We start from the raw sequence: 15,656 nt of genomic DNA, 5'->3' as shown, positions 1-15,656 counted from the left end.
ATCAATCACCAAACCCAGACACTATTGCACATGCCAGAAAGATGCTGCTGAAGGGACCCTGATATAGCGGCCTCTTGTGAGGCTATGCTAGTACCTGAGAAGCACAGAGGTGGATGCTCACAGTCAACTATTGGATGGAACACAGGGCCCCCAATGGAGGAGCTAGAGAGAGTACCCAAAGAGCTGAAGGGGTCTGCAACCCTATAGGTTGAACAACAATATGAACTAACCAGTACCCACAGAGCTCGCGTCTCTAGCTGCATATGTAGCAGAAGATGGCCTAGTCTGCCATCATTGGGAAGAGAGGCCCCTTGGTCTTGCAAACTTTATATGCCCCATAGACGGGAACGCCAGGGCCAAGAAGTGAGAGTGAGTGGGCAGGGGAGCAAGGCGGGGGCAGGTTATAGGGGACATTCAGGATAGCATTTGAAATGTAAATGAAGAAAACATCTAATAAAATGATTTTTAAAAAAGCACTAGAACTGGGCAGATATCAACCCTCTATGCNATTTTGTCTACTTCCCTGTCAACCCAGAGAGACAACTTGTCATGTTCCATCTGTGCCACTCCTGCTCCAATTGGCTGGCCCTTGTGGCCACATTCTTACAATCCACCTACCCTGAAGTGTCTTCTCCCTTCTCCTCTTGGTCTGTGCCTCAGACTCCAACCTCAAGAACTGAAGTTCTGCCTACCTCTCTTCTGTCCAGCTACAGTCTGCAGGCATCTTTATTCAACCAATAATTTTAAATTAAGGAGTAAGGTTTGTACAACAAAAGCTGGTTTTTGTGAGAATTCACTGGTTTTGAGGCAACTGGACCTTGGGATACAGAATTTAGCATTACAATACACAGCCGCAGACCAAACCTCAACAAAATAGGTATTGTCTGGTTACAGTTAGCAACAGGAACNTCTATTAGATGTTATTGAAACATTATTGATCATCTGTTTCTAATACTGACTGTTTTTTGGAAAGTTTATGAAGACAGTAAGAAGAAGACAGTTTCCAAATTTAGAACCTGACAATGAAATACTTACATGCTGTCAACTTGGATGATCTTGATTATTTTACAGGATAATCTTAGAGTTCATTTTTAAAAATATTCTTTTTCCATTACATCTTAAAAACAAATATGCAAAGCGATGGACTTCATTATGGAATTTTCACCTTTGTCCTTCCAATGAGTTGGTGCTTTAAAACTATTTTCACTCTAATTATTCTTTTAAATCTGTTAAACTGTGTAGTAAACTTTAATTTATGCCATTGTTGTTAATTAGTTGAATTTTAAGTTTCATTTACATTTTCAGGATCATTCAATGAATATTTAGATAATCACTTATATGTTATTGATTTTGAGCTGATATTATGTTTTGATCTTTCCTTGATTTAATTTTGCCATATACTGAATTATAACTGGCTCTATAAAATATTCTTAAATACTTAAAATTTATTAATTTTCACAATATTATTAAAGCAAAGCACANNTTTTATCACTGTACATTACAAGACAGGTGTATGCATTTTCAGCCTCAGGAAACATAATGTTAACAGAAACTTAAAGTTCCTAGTGTCCTCCTCTAGTTACTACTATTGTGAACTCAAAACCATGGACATTGATTCTTTGTTCACAATTTAATATTATTGAGATAAAATTAATATTACATAAGATGTATGGTGTTACATTGGTGTGGCAATAAATCTCACACAATTTGATTAACTGAATGAGAGACCTACAGAAGACTGTGCCCATTATCAGGAAGCTGATCTCAATTAATGGTTCCTAGGGGAGATGAGCTGCTATCTTCCCATCCTCCTTAAACAACATTGGTAGCCCCTCATAATCTGCCCTTTCCTCTATCACATCAAAGCAAGAGTTACCCATTATGCTTAAGCCTCATTGGGCCTCACCTGTAGGATCAGATTTTTCAAAACTTACTTTAATAAGGGTTCTTAAATGATTCAACCTTCCTTCCAGCCCACCACCCAGCAGAGGTACTGGAAAAGAAAGGTCAATAAGACGAAGTGGGATGTAGACCCGTTTAGAAATAGTTCTTTGGGTCTATTTAAATCTTTGTTGTCAGCAGTCTAGTCTGCTAGCAAAACACTAACATGAATCAGCAGCTGCAGTTTTCCAGCTACAGAGCTGGAGGTGGGACTGGGGTAAATGGATCTCAGGAACAGTAAGAGAGGTGTGGGTCTGCCTTCATACTATTTGTTACCCTGAGAAGACCTGCCCTTGGGTTAGCATGGGGGTACATGCTAAAGGCCTAGGACACAGCAACCAGGCGGGGAAAGGAGAGTAGAAAGGGATAGTTTGTGGGATCCACTGGAGATATGGGCAGGGACAAGGTTAAGCTGCAGCTGGTGTTCTTTGAAGTGCTAGGGGGGGATACTGCAGGATTGCACCTTGGGATTCGGTGGGGGTGGAGTGGGGTGGGGGACTACAAATGTCTATGGGTGGCCTACCTATTGGTAATACATTAAGCTTTTAGTTTTCACGGGTTTATTATAAGTGCTCTTTATATATTATAGTTTCTTTCTGTTGCTTGGTGATATGGATCTACCTTTCAGTATGATGAACCCTTTTAAGTCTAATACCATGAAAAATATATGCGAGCATGTTTTGCGATGACATATATTGTGATGGCTATTCCTGGTTGTCAACTTGACTATATATGGGACTAGAAACCCAAAATGGAGAACACACCGGTGTAGGCTTAGACTTTTTAAAAATCCTACTTTAATAAGATTTCTTAAATGCTTCAACCTCTCTTCTAGCCCACTGACCAAAACTAGGGGAGAAAGATGGTTCATAGAACAAGGGGTGTATAGCCTGTCTAAGTAGTTCTTTGGGGTGATTCCAATCTTCATTGTTGAAATATCAGTAGTCCAGTCCAAAATCACAGAAAGATTAGACAAAATGGGATATACCCCACATTCATGAGAACAGAGAGGAAAGGGAAGTGACATGAGGGGCAATATAGAAAAAGAAAGGATGCAGTTTTACTGTGATGGTGATAGGTTGCAGAAAGAAAACGAGCTAGACACAGGTTAACATTGAATGAGCCAGAGAATGAGATTAGAACAGATTAGTTTAGTTAGAGCTAGTTTGAGGCCAAGTGTTGGAGTTCATCAAAAGACCCTCACACACAAAGACCATAGAGATCACCATCGCTGTAAACCGCATGAGGATTTTTATTGACCCAACATGTTGGGGACTCCCCTCTCAGCACGCAGGCCAGAGGAGAGACCCAGAACAAAGAAAGAACACACTTTTTATACTTTTGTAAGGGGCAGATTTGGGCAACAGGGTAGCTGACTTATTCTCATTGGTGTAGCAAGTACCCTTTTCAGGCATTGGTTGGTTTGTATAGTGACTACCTCTGGCCTAGTGACTCACTTTGTTCGCCCCCATGGTGGGTTTTTATGATTTGGTCAGCAAAGTAATAATACATTTTGGACTTATGGGTCAGCTATTAATGACACATCTATTAACGTCACAGGGAATCCTAGCAAGGTCAGGGCGGTTTGTGGTCTTTCTCAGAATTCAGTGTGGGGCAGGGGGCAGGGAAATTCTTCTGATAACTGTTATTCTTGTTATGGTTATTTCTCTGAGCACAGATAATATTGTTTTGGCAGCTGTAGGTTCAGTCATTTTGACCGCTAAAACTATATTTTCACATTTGTTTAGTCAGCCAGCTTCCTTATCTGGCTCTGCACTTGGCCTGCTAGTACGGTTTGGAAGGTCCTTTTTGAACGGGGAAGGTACTGGGTTGTCTTGAATTCATTTTGGATATTACACAAGGAGAAAAATTCAGGAGAAACTGAAAGAAGCCACATTGAATCAGGTAGTACATACAGGAGTTTGATCCAGAACAGATAAGGTGAAGCAGTTATCCAGAGATCAGAAAGGACAAGAAAGCTTGAACTTATTCAGCAGTAAATCTCAGAAGCTGCAAACATTATATGCCTAGGTTAGGTTGTACCAAGGCTAGAAGCTTCCAGGATTAGGCCCATGATAGCAGAAGCATTAAGACTCCCAGGTGACAATTACTTCAGGCAAATAAAACATACATTTACAATGTGTCAATATTCTAAATCTGGCAAAATCATTTTGAACCTAATTCTGTCAGAAAAGGTAAAGAAATTCACTCTATACAGATTAGGGAGCAATTCATCAAGAGGAAATCGTAATTCTAAACATATATTCACCCAACACTGGCACTCATAGTTTCATTAAGAAAAAAAATACTGAATGTAAAGACATAAATTAGCCTCAACATAACTTCAATACCTCATATTAAGCAATAGGTAAATCAACCATGAAAAATAGAGAAATATTTAAGTTAAATGATATGTACCACATTTTCTACCTAAACACTGAAAACTATTCATCTTAGCAGCCCATAGAGCTTTCTCTAAAAAAGATTATATTACAGAACCTAAGCCAAGTCTTCAAAAATATAAGAAATTGAAATAATTTTTTTGGATTCTATCTGACCACAATAGAATACAGCTAGAAACTAACATCATGAGAAACTGTAGAACATACAAAGACACTGAAACTTAATACACTACTGAATAATGAGTGGGTAATTAGGAAATTTAAGCCAGGCATGGTGGCGCATGCCTTTAATCCCAGCACTCAGGAGGCAGAGGCAGGCAGATTTCTGAGTTTGAGGCCAGCCTAGTCTACAAAGTGAGTTCCAGGACAGCCAGGGCTACAGAGAGAAACCCTGTCTCAAAAAATTTAAATATTCCAAGAACTGAATTAAATTAAAACACAATATCCCCAAAGTGACAGGATAAAAAATGCTGTAACAAGAGATTAGTTCATAGCAATAAGTGCCTACATTAAAAATAATAGAGATCCCAAATAAATTATGATGTACTTTGGGGCCTTGGAAAAATAAGAACAAGCCAAATGCACTGTCAGTAGCTGGAAAGAAATATCAAGATCAGAGCAGAGAGTAGATACAGAAAAGAAAAGAAAGAGAACAAAGACTCAATGAAACAAAGAATTTGTTCTCATAATATAAACAAAAGTGACAAACTCTTAGCCAAAAGAGAGAAGATCTAAATTAACAAAATCAGACAGTGACAGTAAGAATATTTTGCAGGTAAATGAATGGAGCTAGAAACAATAACATTGTATTCTTCTCTTATAGGTGGGTGGATGTAAGCTTCTAAGTTTTTAATATGTGTGCACATATATATAAATTTGAATAGCTACAGACATTAGGTACTTAGAGACAAGAGGAAAGGAGAGTATCTTCCTAGGAAAGGGAAATAGAATACATGCTAAGGAAAGATAATGGATAAGCTAGAATAAGACGATTAAATGGGAGAAGAATGGGACATCAAGGTAAAGGAGGGAATATGGAAGACAACTAATACTAAAGGTCGTTTGAAAAGACTTAGGGAAACCTACTATTGTAGAAACTTCCTAAAATATACATATATGAAAATAATTAAGTCGAGTTACCATATACTGGGGAAGACAAGTCCCAAGCTGGACATTTTATAACACAAAATAAAACCTCCTGTAACAGGAATGGGTTAAATCTTTTTGAATTATTGGCCAAATATTTACCATGAACACCCATCCCCAACACACACAGTGCCACAGGCTATTGTTGTTTTCTGAAACCTATTACTAAAAACAATGCATTTACTTATGTTATCCAATGTAGAAAAATCAAGAAATGCTTACTTGGAAGCTTAACTCCTAATGGCTAGAATTCACAATATGACAAAGACCTATCTTCAAGATATGCTGATGCAATAGTGGCACAAAAATTATGAAGTAACTAACCACTTTTTGAGTGGATTTAAGGCCCATTCCATGTGGTTGAACCCAAAACTAAGACTGCTAAATGGGCCAAGCACCAAGACTACATAGCAATGAAAGGACTTCTAATGATATAGATCAGTGAACGGATCAATCATCATCAGAGAAACTTCTTGCAGGAAATTAATACTGAGTCCCACAACTAGACAATGTTCAGAGACAGACTTTGGACCGATTAGCCCTAAATAGGATGTCTTTGTCATACTCCCCCCTACAACACTCAGGGATCTCTGAAGAAAAGTTGGTGGAAAAAATTTAAGAGCCAGAAGTGATAAATAAGTCCCAGGAAACATCATTTTTATGTCACGAAAGGACTGATGCACAAATGATCTCACAGAACCTTCACAGTATGCAAGAGTCCTGCACAAGTTCAAGACAGATTTTTTAAAAAATCTAAGCAAGAGGGGGAGTGAGCAAAATGTGCCATTTCTAACCAAGAGTTTATCTCCAATTGATAACTACTGGTAGAGGGGAAAAACAGTTTTGTTCAGTGGAGCAACATTGCATATGTCAACCATACTCCAGAACAGGCAGGCCTCATGCTGATGTATGTATATTTGGCTAACATGAAATTGACTTCATGTGGATTTTTTATTTTAATTGAGACAAAGAACATGAATTTGGATGGCATGTTGGCTCAAATAAGAATGGTCCCCGTAGGCTCATATATCTGAATGCTTAGTCATCAGGGAATAGCACTATTTGAGGAATTAGAAGGATTTAAGAGGTGTGACCTTGTTGGAGGAAGTAAGTCACTGACTGTGGGCTTTGGGTTTTAAAAAGTTGATAACGACAGCAGGAGTTAGGCGCGATGCTTTCTACTGCCACTTACTGGGATGGGGACCGAGAGCTGGGTATGGAACCTGTGCAGCTGCGCTTTTCACCTTATGCCTTTAACAGAGGTACTGTATTGACAATTGCTAGAGAAGATTTTTCCATCGTTGTTTCAGACACTCAGTTGAGTGAAGGATTTTCAATTTATACCAGAGATAGCCCCCAAATGTTACAAACTAACAGACAAAACAGTAATTGGCTGCAGAGGTTTTCATGAAGATAATCTCACTTTGACAAAGATTATTGAAGCAAGAGTAAAGATGTACAAGCACTCCAAAAACAAGGCCATGACAATGGGGGCAATTGCCGCAATGTTGTCTATTGCCGCATCCTGTACTCACTGCGCTTCTTGCCTTACTATGTTTACATCATCATTGGAGGACTTGACGATGAAGGAAAGGGAACTGTGTACAGCTTTGACCCAGTGGGCTCTTACCAGAGAGACTCTTTCAAGGCAGGAGATTCAGCAAGTGCCATGCTACAGCTTCTGCTCGACAACCACATTGGTTTCAAAAATATGGAGAATGTGGAGTATGTCCCCCTGACTCTGGACAGAGCCACGAGGCTGGTGAAAGATGTCTTCATTTCTGCAGCTGAGAGGGATGTGTATACTGGAGATGCCCTCAAGATCTGCATCGTGACCAAAGAGGGCATCAGGGAGGAAACTGTTCCCCTGTGGAAAGACCGATGTGTGGGTCATATATTGGAGCTGTGGCACAAGTTTGTTTTATTAAAAAGAAATGTAAAGTACTCATTTTCTTACACTGTGTCTTCTCTAAGCATGATAAATTGGGAGGAATTTCTTCCTTAGGGGTTGGAGAGAGAACTCATCAGTTTAAAAAGTAAGGCTCTTGCAGAGGACCTAAGTTTGATTCCTAGCACCCACCTGTAACTCCAATTCCAGGAATACAGTGTCCTCTTCTGGCCTCAACAGACACATGCAAATGTCCACATACAAATGTATGTAATGAAAAATAAAACCACTAATAAAATTTCCTTTTCTTTAAAAAATAAAAACTAAAAATGTTGATACCAAGCCCAGAATTTCTTTCTGCCAACAGATTAGTATCTAGTTCTCTGCTACTACTCCAGCATCTGAAACTGTAAGAAACCCCATTTAGTTTTCTCCTATCACAGTTGCCTTAGTCATGGTGTCTCTTACACTGCAATAGAGCTGACTAAGGTAGGTGAGTAGAGAGTGCGTGAAGGATCTTGGAGGAGTTAGGGGAGGGGAAAGATTATGATCAAATTATAATGTATTGAAAAGTTTAATAAAAAATTAAAGTATTAAATACTATTTGAAGCAATGAATCTTACATATTTAAAGACTCATATTTCCCTACTTTTATTTTCTTTAAAAATAAAATCACGGGGAGGCTGGAAGTAGCCGAAGCCAGCGGCAGAAGTAGCCGAAGCCAGAGGCAGAAGTAGCCGAAGCCAGAGGCAGAAGTAGCCGAAGCCAGAGGCAGAAGTAGCCGAAGTCAGCGGCGAAAGTAGCCAAGCGGCGAAAGTAGCCGAAGCGGCGAAAGTAGCCGAAGCCAGCAGCGGAAGTGGCCGAAGTCAGCGGCGGAAGTGGCCGAAGTCAGCAGCGGAAGTAGGCGGAGCGGGCAGGTGGCGAGGTGAGGTGAGGCGAGGGGAGGCAAGGCGAGGCGAGGCGAGGCGAGGGGAGGCGAGGCGAAGCGAGGGGAGGGGAGGCTAGGCGAGAGTTACACAGGGCCCTACGCGGCTGCCTAAGCATGTCGGACTTCCACAAGTTTGAGCAGCAGCTCAAGGAGAACAAACAAGAACGGGACAAGGAGAACCGGCACCGTAAGCGTAGTCACAGTCGCTCTCGAAGCCGAGATCGAAAGCGCAGGGGCCGGAGCCGAGATCGGCGCCACCGGGACAAGCGCGGTGACTCTCGCGATAGGAGAGGACACCGACGAAGCAAACGTTTGACCAGAGGCACTAAAGAGGAGCATGGTGGATTGATTCGTTCTCCCCGCCATGAGAAGAGGAAGAAGAAGGTGCATAAATACTGGGACGTGCCACCGCCTGGCTTTGAGCACGTTACCCCAATGCAGTACAAGGCCATGCAAGCTGCCGGTCAGATTCCAACCACTGCCCTTCTCCCGACCATAACTCCTGGTGGTCTGGCTGTGACCCCAATGCCAGTGCCTGTGTTTGGGAGCCAGATGACCAGACAAGCCAGACGTCTCTACGTGGGCACCATCCCTTTTGGCATCACTGAGGAGTCTATGCTGGACTTCTTCAACATCCAGATGCATTTGAGGGGCTTGACTCAGGCCCCTGGCAACCCAGTCTTGGCTGTGCAGGTAAATCAAGAGAAGAATTTTGCTTTTTTGGAGTTCCGGTCAGTGGATGAGACGACTCAGGCCTTGGCCTTTGATGGCATCATCTTCCAGGGCCAGTCATTGAAGATTCGAAGGCCTCATGACTACCAGCCACAGCCTGGTGTTCCAGAGAGCCCCTCTGTTTATGTGCCTGGAGTTGTATCCACTATAGTCCCAGACTCTGACCACAAGCTGTTCATTGGGGGTTTGCCCAACTACCTAAATGATGACCAGGTAAAAGAGCTGCTGACATCCGTTGGGATTCTCAAGGCCTTCAACTTGGTCAAGGACAGTACCACAGGGCTCTCCAAGGGCTATGCCTTCTGTGAGTACGTGGACATCAGTGTCACCGATCAGGCCATTGCGGGGCTGAATAGGATGCAGCTAGGGGACAAGAAGCTGCTTGTCCAGAGGGCAAGTGTGGGAGCCAGAAATACCACTCTGAGCACCATCAATCAGACACCTGTGACCCTTCAAGTGCCCAGCCTGAGGAGCTCTCAGGTGCAGATGGGTGGTCACCCAACTGAGGTCCTGTGCCTCATGAACATGGTGCTGCCCGAGGAGCTACTGGACGATGAGGAGTATGAAGAGATTTTAGAAGATGTACGAGACGAGTGCAGCAAGTATGGACTGGTCAAATCCATTGAAATGCCCCGCCCAGTGGACGGCATCGAGGTACCTGGCTGTGGAAAGATCTTTGTGGAGTTCATTTCTGTGTTTGACTGCCAGAAAGCCATGCAGGGTCTAACCGGCCGCAAGTTCTCCAACAGAGTGGTGGTCACCAAATACTGTGACCCTGACTCTTACCACCGTCGGGACTTCTGTTAGAGGTGGCTGGGGGAGGATGGGGGCAGAGCTGGCTGGGGACTTTCCCCCCACATGCCCCCTCCTCATTTCCCCCCCTGAAGAAAATGGGCAGAGGAGTGGCAGCCGGATGACAGACGACAGCAACTGGAACGGGAGCAGTTAAGGGGAATTGGGGGTGGAGAGTGGGGGGCTAGGGCAGGAAGGGGACTGGGCAAGTGCACACAGCCCCACACAGACACATGCACCCAAACAGACACAGAGGGAACGGGTTGGGATGGGGACTGTGTGTACAGCAGGGCAGGTAGGACCTCCAAAGCCCCTTCCCACACAGCCTCTTCATATCCCTTATACCCCTTTCCTCCTCTCTTCCCCTATGGTAGGAACATAGGGTGTTTATATTTTATGGCCAAATGATTTTGAATTTTGTTGTCTGGCCCTCAGGGCCCTGCCCTCTCCATTTGCAGGACCACAGCTCCAGTCCTCTGGCTTCTGGTCCTGTTCTCCACCCTGCTTTCTTTTTTTTTTCCAATTTTTTATTAGGTATTTACTTCATTTACATTTCAAATGCTATCCCAAAAGTCCCTTATACCCTCCCTGCCTCCCCTCCCCACCCACTCCCACTTTTGGCCCTGGTGTTCCCCTGTACTGGGGCATATAAAGTTTGTAAGACCAAGGGGCCTCTCTTCCCAATGATGGCTGACTAGGCCATCTTCTGCTACATATGTAGCTAGAGACACGAGCTCTGGGGGTACTGGTTAGTTCATATTGTTGTTCAACCTATAGGGTTGCAGACCCCTTCAGCTCCTTGGGTACTTTCTCTAGCTCCTCCATTGGGGCCCCTGTGTTCCATCCTATAGATGACTGTGAGCATCCACTTCTGTGTTTGCCAGGCACTGGCATAGCCTCACAAGAGAGAGCTATGTCAGGCTCCTGTCAGCAAAATCTTGCTGGCATGTGCAATAGTGTCTGCATTTGGAGGCTGATTACGGGATGGACCCCTGGGTGGGGTAGTCTCTGGATGGTCCATATTTTTGTCTCAGCTCCAAACTTTGTCTCTGTAACTCCTTCCATGCCACCCTGGTTTTTTTTAAATGTTTTTTATTGTATATTTTCCTCATTTACATTTCAAATGCTATCCCAAAAGTTCCCTATACCCTCCCCCCGCCCCTGCTCCCCTGCCCACCCACTCCCACTTCTTAGCCCTGGCATTCCCCTGGGGCATATAAAGTTTGCAAGACCTTCCCAATGATGGCCGACTAGGCCATCTTCTGCTACATATGCAGCTAGAGACACAAGCTCAGGGGGTACTGGTTAGTTCATATTGTTGTTCCACCTANAGGGTTGCAGCCCCCTTCAGCTCCTTGGGTACTTTCTCTAGCTCCTCCATTGGGGGCCCTGTGTTCCATCCAATAGCTGACTGTGAGCATCCTGGTTTCTTAAGTAGTTGGTTCTCTTTAGTCTTCCTGACTCTCAACCCATGATCTCTGTCCCGTTCCCCCTTTCAGTGGCAGTTTCATATTTGCTAATATGAATTTGCCCATTAAATATTTTGTTGTATTTTATTTTTAGAAAATAAATAAATTCATTTTATTGTTTCTCACATGTACTGGCTGGTTTTGTGTGTCAACTTGACACAGGCTGGAGTTATCACAGAGAAAGGAGTTTCAGTTGAGGAAATGCCTTCATGAGATCCAGCTTTAAGGCATTTTCTCAACTAGNNATCAAGGGGGAAGGGCCCCTTGTGGGTGGTGCCATCTCTGGGCTGGTAGTCTTGGGTCTTATAAGAAAGCAAGCTGAGCAAGCCAGGAGAAGCAAGCTAGTAAGTAACATCCCTCCATTCCTTCTGCATCTGCTCCTACTTACTGACCTTGAGTCCTGACTTCCTTAGGTGATGAACAGCAGTGTGGAAGTGTAAGTTGAATAAACCCTTTCCTCCCAAACTTGCTTCTTCATCATGTTTGTGCAGGAATAGAAACCCTGACTAAGACATCACACATAATTTACTGATATAAATTCTTATAGAAGATTCATATTTTGATACACACACACACACACACACACACACACACATACACACATTGCCTTGGTTTGTTTACTATTTCTGTGATAAGAAACCATGATAAAGACAACTTATAGAAGAAAGAGTTTATTTGGGGCTTACAGTTTTGGAGGGTCCATCACTATTATGGCTAGGAGTGTGGTAACATCTGAGAATTCACATCTTGGGACACAAGAACGAACCAGGGAGAGTTAACTGGAAATGGTGTGGGCTCTAGGGACCTCAAAGCCTGCTCTCAGTAACACCTCCTCCAATAAGGCTATTCCTCCCGCTAAAGTTCCACCAAATGGGAAACAAGTATTCAAACATACGAGCCCATGAAAGTCACTCTTATTCAAACTACTACATTTTTATATCATCTCCAGCACTGAATAAATTTCCCCTTTCACTACTACCTTGCCAGTACATACTGTCATTTTTCTTTTTAAATCAATCTTGATCATTCTGGTAAAATGAATTCTCAGAGTAGCTTTAATTTGAATTTCCGTGGTGGCTAAGAATGTTGAACATTTGAACTGTTTCTCTGAAGTGGAATCTTATGGTTTCTTTGGAAATTCAGTTGTGTGGGAATGGTGTTTTGCTGGGGCAGACCCTTGAAGGACTGTTTTCCTGATGCCAATACAGGTGAAAGGATGTTTCGCTAAAGTAGACACTGGAAAGGATGCATGATGAATTCTTCCCTAATGACGTATATGCACTGGTTCACCTTAGATTGATTTGTGAGCTCCATTTGTCATAACTCCATAGGGAGAATTGTGCATGCGCGCGCGCGCGTGCGCGCGCGCACACACACACACACACACACACACACACACACACACACACACCTACCTTCTGGTGATATTCTGGTGGCTTAGACATGTGGTGAGGCAAGACCTGTGGAGGACACATGATGATTGGAAGGAGTATAAATAGGAGTCAATGGAAAGTAATGGGGGCTCACTTGTAGCTACCTTTACAGTGCTTCTTGGTCTCCCATTTTCCCTGAAAGAGCACAGCCAAGAACTTATCCTAGTGTCCCTGCTGGTCCTGGTCCCTCCTGCTAGTTCATTCCAATTCTTCTGAGGCCTGGCTGTTTCTGCTAGGACACTGCTGTTTATTTATGCTTGCTATTCCAACACTACTGAATTGGACTGCTGGTATACTTGTCAAGTCTTTGCAAGTGGATTGAGCTGCTGCTGCTGAATCCTGTGAACTGAAATGCTGATTTCCTGACAAAGCATATGGGACTTGCTTCAAAAAACAATTTCTTTCTTTCTTTTTTCTTTATTTTTTTCTCTTTTAGTTTTTCGAGACAGGGTTTCTCTGTGTAGCTCTGGCTGTTCTGGAACTCACTCTGTAGAACAGGCTGGCCTTGAACTCAGAAATCTGCCTGCCTCTGCCTCCCAAGTGCTGGGATTAAAGGCATGTGCCACCATTGCCTGGCTCAAAAAACAATTTCTAAACGGGTCCACTTCCCCCACATCCTAATAACCTTTCTTTTCCCACTACCTCTGGTGGGTGGTGGACTAGAAGAGAGGTTAAAGCATTTAAGAACCCATATTAAAAGTAGTCTTTGAAATAATTTAAGCCTACAGTTTCCTCTTGGTGCATACTTAACTATCACCAACCACAACCAACAACTCACCCTACCTTCTGTGTTTTTCAAAGAAATCAAAATTCCAAAATTGTCACTACAAACATCCTTTCAAGATATGTCCCTGTGATCTATTTTCTCTAACTAGATCCCACCACCTCCTTTCCATCACCTACTGTTGTAAGTTATCAAGGGGTTAAGTTAGCTAGAGCTCTTCGGATCTAATTATGTCTCAAAGGCCTAAAAATTAACAAACAAGACCTCCAGCACATTAGACTTGGGTAGACATTTCATATTCAAACAATAATATTATTGTAATTGGATGTATTCTGGATTTAGGTTTCAAAAAGATTATTGTTGCTACTAAATTTTATATAGCCTTTAAGTTTACTAAATTCACTTATTAATTAAAACATCTTTTAGAGGATTCTATAGGGTTATCTCTATTTAAGACCTTGCCAATAAACAGCAACATATTGAATAATTTCTTTCTTCTTTGGATCCTTTGTATGTCTTTGGGATGAGTACTCTAGCAAAGATATCCTGTATTATGTTGAAGAGAAATAGTGGAAGTATAGATACTTGCTTTCCCCTGAGTTTAGAAGATAACTTTCAAATTTTCACCACTGAGTATATTCTTAGCTTTAAATTCATTACACAATTGTTATGCAGAACAAAATTTACATATGCTTAATAAGCTAAACATTTTTTAGAATGTTATATTTCTTAAATGTCTTATAGGCATATTCTGAGATGATAATATCTTGATAGAGTACCTATTTCTACTAGGTATATTTTGTCTATACCTGCTCTATACTACAGGTATATGGCTGCAGTACTATGTTTCATTAATTTTCTTTCTGGATGTTGTACTCATTGAAGATAGTGTGGTTTAAAAGTGTTCAACTCTTTGTATACTAAACATATTTTAGAGGATTCTATAGGGTTATCTCTATCCATTCAGTTCTTTTAACATCTGCTGTATATATTTAGGTGGTTCTATGTTGGACCAGTATATATATCCCCAACTATTGTATTCCCTTGATGAATTGATCCACCTGTCATTATGCAATGTTATTTTCATTGATTTATAATGTATCTGCATATATTTTGTTTCAATAAAGTATAGCTATGCCTGTTCACTTATGATTTATATTTGAATGAAATATCCATCCTCATCCCTGTACTTTTAGTATATGTACTAAGGCAATGTGAATCAAATAATTACTTGAATTGAGTTTTAAAAAATGTATTCAACCACTCTCTTAGTTTTCTCCCTATAGCAAGGAAGTCACAGCAGAACCTATGACAAGAGATTGAAGGAGTTGGTCATATCACATTCAAAATTATGAACAGACAGCAGTGGATGCATACACGCCAATACTCAGCTTGCTTTCTCCACTCTTATATAGTTCAAATCTTCTTTCTAGAGAATGATACCACCTCCAGTGAGTGGGCCTTCTCACATCAGCATAATTACCTATAATCACTTAATACATTCCCAGAGGTCCTTATCTCAGGTGATTTTAGATTGTGTCAACTTGACAATTAAAATTAACCGTCACAGTCACCTTATGTCTATTGATTGAAAATTTTAATATATCAGTATTTAAAGTAATTATTGATAGGTAACTATACATTACTGTCATTTTATTATTTGTTTTCTGATTGCTTTGCATAACTTTTCTTTTTTTCCTGTTTTATGATTTGAGGATTTCCATAGTGGCATATATAAGATTGTTTTAATTTGTTTGTATGCATGTGTACATGATCTTCTCTAGGTTATTGTTTTATGGTTCCCAAGAGGTTTATATACAATAGTCTATGGATATAACCAACTATTTCAAATTCAAATCAACATAACATTTTACATAATTTTAATTATATAATGTTTGTTTTACTTATAATATTTAGTGCCTTAATATTTCACCTGTTAAATCATCCCTGTAATATTCTAAAAGTGAGTAACTTATACTACTAACTTTCTATGGTGCTAGTGGAATTTAATACATATCTAATACATATCTAGATTGGCATAGCAGTAATGTTGCTTAATGATAGCTTATCATGTGTGAATCCATAGTTCTAATTCCCAGAACAACAAAAAATTTTTAAAAAATGAATTCTCATTTCAATGAACTTGCTAAGCTTTAAATATATATATATATTAATAATATATATGATTATATACTATATAT

General features: G+C 41.2%; 2 pseudogenes; both read left to right on the top strand.

The window, feature by feature from the left end:
* The first annotated feature begins 6,660 nt into the window (after positions 1–6,660).
* On the top strand, positions 6,661–7,494 carry LOC110314410 (annotated as a pseudogene).
* Positions 7,495–8,383: 889 nt separating this feature from the next.
* On the top strand, positions 8,384–9,844 carry LOC110314409 (annotated as a pseudogene).
* Positions 9,845–15,656: the final 5,812 nt, after the last annotated feature.

This window comes from Mus pahari, chromosome X (genome assembly GCF_900095145.1).
Source record: "Mus pahari chromosome X, PAHARI_EIJ_v1.1, whole genome shotgun sequence".
NCBI lineage: Eukaryota > Metazoa > Chordata > Mammalia > Rodentia > Muridae > Mus > Mus pahari.
The sequence above is the reverse complement of the archived record's forward strand: the minus strand, read 5'-3'. Positions and strand labels throughout refer to the sequence as shown.